At 43.8% G+C, this 6,625-nt stretch overlaps 1 pseudogene; it reads right to left on the bottom strand.

Annotated features, from left to right (window-relative positions):
- Nucleotides 1-393: 393 nt before the first annotated feature.
- Nucleotides 394-4,800, bottom strand: LOC123396259 (annotated as a pseudogene).
- Between the last annotated feature and the right edge of the window lie 1,825 nt (nt 4,801-6,625).

Here is a 6,625-nt window from a genome sequence, read left to right as displayed (position 1 = left end):
CGCAGGTGGCGGTGCGGGCAGCGGCCGGCGGAGGGGAACAACACACCTCCACAACGACGCTTCCAAGAAAGATAGCGTCACCCGCGGGCGTCGCCGCCGCGACTCCGATGAAGACCGGAGCAAGGATTTCTGTCGGAGCTGCGCTGGATATCCACCGCCACCGACCGCTAAGCATGGCCGCCACGCACCATCACAGCCAAGGCCACTGCACCGCGCGCCCTGGACACAGCTCGTGCCCAGCCGACCAGCGCAGCCGCGCCCGGCTGCCGCTCCCTACCATCAGGGCCGAGTGCCCCGCCAGATCCGGCCATGGAGCCCCGGATCCGCCCCCCTGTCGCCGCGGATTGGCGAGATCACACCAGATCCCGCAACCGCCGACTCGGGGCGCCACCGTCAGAGCCCAAGGGCCGACGCGAGGGGCCCCGCCGCCGCCATCCCCGGGGCGCGAGCGGCTTCGCCGGCGTCCCCTCCGGCAGCGGCGAAGCGGGAGTGGGGTCGGAGAGGGGGTCCGATGACGGCGCGGTGCGTGTCTCCAGATTCTGCAGCTTCTGTAGGTGGAGAACGCCGGGAGCCCTGGACGCGAGGGCGGCGGTCGGCGGCGGAGGCGACGCAAGGCAGATCTGGGAGGGGGGAGAAGTGGGACGGGGCTGGAGGAGCCGGGCCGGAGGCCGGCGGCCGGCTGGAGCAGGGGGCGGCGGCGGTGGGAGCGGGCGGAACCCTAGGTCGCTCGCGCGGTCGCGGGAGCGGGAGCGGGCGTTGCCCGGGGAGGGGCGGCGGGAGATGGCACACTATATTTCGGAAGGGCTCTCTTTATTAGCACATAAGTGAGAAGCAACATTGGCTTCTCGTCCTGTCCATCTTCTAAGGTCAAAACCCTGAAAATTATGGAGATAGGTCCGCGTGTCCTTGCACAAGTGTCCTCCAACTGAGCCATCATTTTATTGTTTCCACGCCGTAACAACTGCTAGACAATCCGTCTCAATGATAATACGGGAAAACCCCAGCTCCACCACACATATGAATATATGATAGCATCCCGGCACAAGTAATTTCTCAACTCGCGGAACCTGAGATCTTGATACGCTCGTGACGGCAAATCAACACCAGCGGTGCTGATAGTTATTTCTAGGGTAACCATCTACATGATAGAAAATCCTGTAATAGTGTAATACAAATACTTAACGTAAAATTTATTAATCTTGTAGCAAACATTTCACTCTGGCACTCACAAAAAACTCAAGAGTAGCCAGATTCTGCTTCCACATTCCATGAATTACATTTAAAAAGGGCACCATAATTTGACGTATTTCATTGGGGATACATACACAAAAATAATCTACCGAACTTATATATGTCTATGATTGGCTTCGGGTTAATTCCATTGGCTCCATGGAAGAATCACTTGGTCAAAATGTATGTGTTGATTGACTCATCTCTAGAGGCCATCAGTGATAGGGTAAGTGCCTACACAAATAAAAACATCAAGGTTCAGTTATATACAACGTATATTGGTGATTATCACATTATATTTAGATGCAATGAAGCAAGGAGCAGAAACAATTGAAGAACTTCTAAAACAAAAACTATAATAAAGGCTCATGGCATTTGGTGAACAAGATAAACTGAATCTACACAAGAGAGGAATGCAATATCTTAGATTCATAACACAAAATCAACTACTATGTTAAGTAGATGGTTACCTTCTATGACGTCCTCTCCGCAATCCGATACAATTACGGTCAAATTTCTAACTCTTCGGCTACGTTTTGTGGCACGGAATATTTGAATCTGTAAATTAAACAATATTATTTCAAATTGCTATAGTCGACATAAATTTAAGCATTCCATAGTTAAAACATAATAGTAACTTACTCGAACATCTATTTCGCCATTTAAGATGTTTGCTTGATCAAAATGGTCTCCGCCTATATCCAACAACATGTTTTCCAACTAAAAAGTTCAAAAGTCAAGACCATAAAGTGTGACATAAAAAATAATCCTTTACATTTTACTTAAAAGACATTACCTCAGTTGTACTAGAAATATACTCTCCATTGATGCGTTCAATAACATCACCCATGCGGATTCCAAGTTTCTCAGCATTCGATTCTTTTGACACCTAATGTTTAATTGACCATCATTAAACCGTAATATGCATATGAAGAACATTTATATGCAAGTGTTAAAATAAATAATGTTAGACATCACCATATATATATACCTGTTCAACAATAAGACCAGATGCAACGTTATGCTTACGCCGCATCCTCTCAATACAAATAGGATCTAGAAGCTTGATGGAAGTGAATGTCATTCCAAGGTGGGCACGAGGGATGCACCTATACCAAATATAACAGTTAAGATTGTAATCGTTTTATAGACTTGTGTTAAAATAAAACAATATATTTCAGTAGAATAGAACTGAATCTTGTATTGTTAAAATAAAACAATATATTTCAGTAGAATAGAATCAGACAAAACTTAGGCTAGAACAATGTGCAATTAATAACGAAACAAGACATTAGTTCACACCCTGCTCAAAAAGGATTTAGCCAAAAAAACTGAGTGAGCGAGTTAACTACAAAAACCGAATCTTTACACACAATTTAGTTCCCATACCCATAATTTGAAAAGCACCCATAGTTTGGTAAGGCGACCACCACACATTTTCTTTGTAATGTTGGACACATTTTGTAGCACCTAGGCCTCACGTAATTATTTTTCTAAATCACATTTCAGTAATTCATCCAAACGTAATAATTGTTAAGCAATCTCAATCCAAACATAATTTTGTAGTGGTTTAATTGTACTGCATGAGTTAAAATATATAAGAGAGTGCACTAGCTTAATTAACAGTACTAAAAAGGAATTGAGAATAAAGGTCTTACTTCAACTTTCTCCACGAAATCCAAGCACTTGTGCAATATAGAAGAAGGTAAAAAGGTCTCGTCGATTTGATTGTTAACCATTCCCACAACCTTGCCTTCTAAGTCAACGACAGGGCCTCCATCGTCATGCAACTACAACATAATGACGATAACAAACATTATAATTTGTACTAACAAAATAGCAACATACAAAAATATAGAATTAAATCATAGTACGTACACTTATACGTCCATCGTGGTAAAAATACATATAGTGACGTCTCTCGTGGCGGGTTGGAATTTTATACTCCACCCTACCATGAGTTATCCTTAGATCAAGACTTTCATCTCTTCCAAGTCGGAAAACATCTTGACCAGAATGCACATTGTCGTTAAAAGTGGACAATCGAACCGACTTGTCCACTACAACCTCATAAAGAGCAAATTCATAGTGCTCCTGGAGGTAGAGGAGACTGGCTACTGCCGTTTCGCCGTCCAACAAGTGAACAATGACCTGGAAAGACAACCAGAAAAATTATCACATTATGATTCAAAGAGAAATTTCATAGTATTTGATGAAACCATTTTCAAGAAAATTAAGCTTAACTCCACACTGGATCAAGACTTTCATTTAAGTACAGATGTAAATAAATACCAATTCACTTTCTTCTATGGAAACTGAAGAGATAACACATTTAATTGGTAACCAAAAACTAAATTTTGAGGCACTAAAAATTGTTAAATTTGAGATGAAACAAAGAAGCAAGCTTAACTCCACGCTGGATCAAGTCTTTCTTTTAAGTAGAGGGTGTAAACAAATACCAGTTCACTTTTCTTGTATGGAAATTGAAGAGATGACACATTTAATTGGTAACCGACAATTAAATTTTGAGGCCTTACAAATAATTAAATTTTGAGAAGAAACAAAGAAGGAAACAAATTAAACACTAGGGAATGAAGAAGGTAGATAAATAGAATGGCGAATATCGTTATGAAGCTCACCTCAGCCTCGCGATGATATTCGCATGTCGACCGGAGCATCCACTGGTGCCTCACGGACGGATCCTTTGCGCGGATCAGATGCGCGGACGTCAAGACCACAGCGGTTTTCTTCTTGATGTCATGTTGAATCCACAAACCACAACACGTATTGAACGGCTCATCGTCGTCTGCGTCTGCCATTAAAGTCAGTCACAAGTCAGAACACTTGGTGTCGGTGTCCTAGAAAATGTTAATTATATGTTTGGTTATCATGCATGCGTACCGAGATAGGACGAGAGGGTGATGATAGAGTCGGCGGCAAGAAGCACGGCATCCTTTGCAGGTTCGCGGATGTGAAGAAGGCTTGGGTTGTTGGACAGGCACGAAGCAGAAGAGTAGCAATCCAAGACAGCTGACCGACAAGCTACGTACATTACATACATACGGAGAGAAGTTAGTGCCTGGTTATTGAGATGATGAGGAGGAAAAATTTAGCAAGCTTAATTACCTCTATCTGCATGATATTCGGTGTTGGCGAGGTGGAAGGCGGCACGTATGTCCGGGTTATCGGCTAGCTCGTTGAGGATGTAGGGTCTGTGGAGCAGAGGGCTGGGTGGACACGAGGAGGATTCTTCGTCGGAGGAATCCACATCGTCGTACACAGGATCTAAATACATACATACATACAGAACAAATAATCATCAAACTTGGTACTACTACTCATGTCGTGATTAGGAGGGGAATCGAGCGGCGGTTGGATAATTTTGCTTGGGGGTTTGGCTTATCAGTTACCTAATTTTGCTTGGGGTTTGGCTTTTTCACTCTGGAAGGCCGCGAACGTCAAGCTTCGATCCTCTGCCAGGCTTCTCATCGTCGTCTTCTTCTCCTTCTTTCTCGCTGCCGTCTCCGTCTCCGGATTCACCCTCCTGCGCCGCTTACCGGCCTTCGGCATCCTCCAAAGGTTTGGGGATCGAGGCGGCTCGAATCTTTACTTTTCTTGCATGTATGTATAGACTAGTCCGACTTCGATATTGTTTCCCTCACGGAATCAAACTGGCTTGCCCATGGTCCCTGGCCCGGTGAACCCTTCCTATTCCAGTCCACCGCTGCGGCAATGGGCCAGCCCAGCTAGAGTGTATGTGCACTTTGCAAAGATGATGCGGTGCATTCTTCTCAAAAAAGGAAAGATGTTGTGGAGCATTAAAAAAAAGATGATGCGGCATTGCCAATCGACGGGAACATATATTGTTTTTCTTGAGAAATGAACATATGAGATATTTGGTGTTGCTAAAAAATCTTTTTCTCTCGAGTTAGGGTTTTCTCTTCTCCCGGAGGCGATTTTGACGCACTCGAGATCTTAGGCAGGTTGTAATGGAAGTATCATATACTAGTATCATGCGTATGAGACTACACTAATAAAAAACAGGGCTTTGGTCCAAGCGATGAAAGGGCTTTAATCCCGGTTCGGTTACAAACCGGGATCAATGGGTGCATGTCCCGGTTCGTGAGGCCAGGACGTCGGTCAGAGGGTCCCGGTTCGTGTGACCTCTTTGGTCCCAGTTCCTTACACAAACCGGGAACAATGGTCCTCGTTCCTGGCGCAACACCTTTAGTCCCGGTTGGTGGCTGGAACCGGGACTAAAGTTCAGTCTTCTATCCCGGTTCTCGCCACCAACCGGGACCAAAGAGGTGTCTATATATACTCGCCCCTGTCCAGCCTTTCCTCTGTTTTTTACCGTAGAAGGTGGGAGGTGTGTGCTACTCTGTTCTGCTTCCCTATGCACATGAGGTGTTCGATGAAATGCCTGAGCCACACTTAAGCTTTTTTCTCTCCATGCTCGGCCTCCAAGCTCCATTTTCCTCAAGATTTGGTTAGGTTTGGCGTTGCATCAACTACACAAGTGTTCTATAAGGTTAGCTACTTCATCCTTTCATCTTTCACTGCTAGTTTAGCTTATTTCAAATGCTCTAGAAGTAGAGTGGTTTGTGGATTTTAGTGTAGGAGTGTATATAGGAGTTCTTTTGATTTAGACGCACAATATAAGGTCAAATTAACTTCTTAGTGTCTGCACATGTGTAGGGTGCCGTCCCGTCCCCGTCCTCACCGTCGTCGATTGCCTGCGCCGATCTCGTCGTCGGCACCATCCTGGTGAGCCTCTTGTTCTTATCTTCTTTTTAAAAGAAAAAAATAATTCTTACTTGTATGATTTAGATAGATACTTGTATAAATCTCTTACTTTTATTATTGTTTGTTATTATATAATGCGATGGTTTTGGTATTCATCCACGTCGGCCCTCATCCGGCCTATGATTCGGACGTGGTATATTTTCTTTTATCAATATTTGTTTCATTTAGTGTTTATGACAATTATGCCGACCAATTACTTGTCGACCAATTTGGACAGGAAATTCCAACCGGCCCTCTTGTCGAGAGGTTAAATTTAGTTGAAAAAGAAAACAATTAATTGATTTTTTTTAAATAATTAAGGAGAAGAATATGGAATTGGAGTTGCATGTTGCCGATGTCGTCGATGATCACACGATCAAGATGGATGCAATGCGCTTGAAGATGGAGCAATGCGCTTGAAGATGGATGCAATGCGCTTAAAGATTAGGAATATTAGAAAATATGCCATTGATAAAGATGCTTGATATCATTATGTTGTTGGGTCAATTGTTACCTTAGTTGCTACTTTGATCACATTTGTTGTTGCATTCAAATGTTTTACATAGTTGTATGTTTTTTATGAGAACTATTGTTAGGGCATATTTCTCCC

The sequence above is a fragment of the Hordeum vulgare genome, chromosome 5H (genome assembly GCF_904849725.1).
Source record: "Hordeum vulgare subsp. vulgare chromosome 5H, MorexV3_pseudomolecules_assembly, whole genome shotgun sequence".
Taxonomy (NCBI): domain Eukaryota; kingdom Viridiplantae; phylum Streptophyta; class Magnoliopsida; order Poales; family Poaceae; genus Hordeum; species Hordeum vulgare.
Note: the sequence above shows the minus strand (reverse complement) of the source record. Positions and strands in the feature narration are given on the sequence as shown.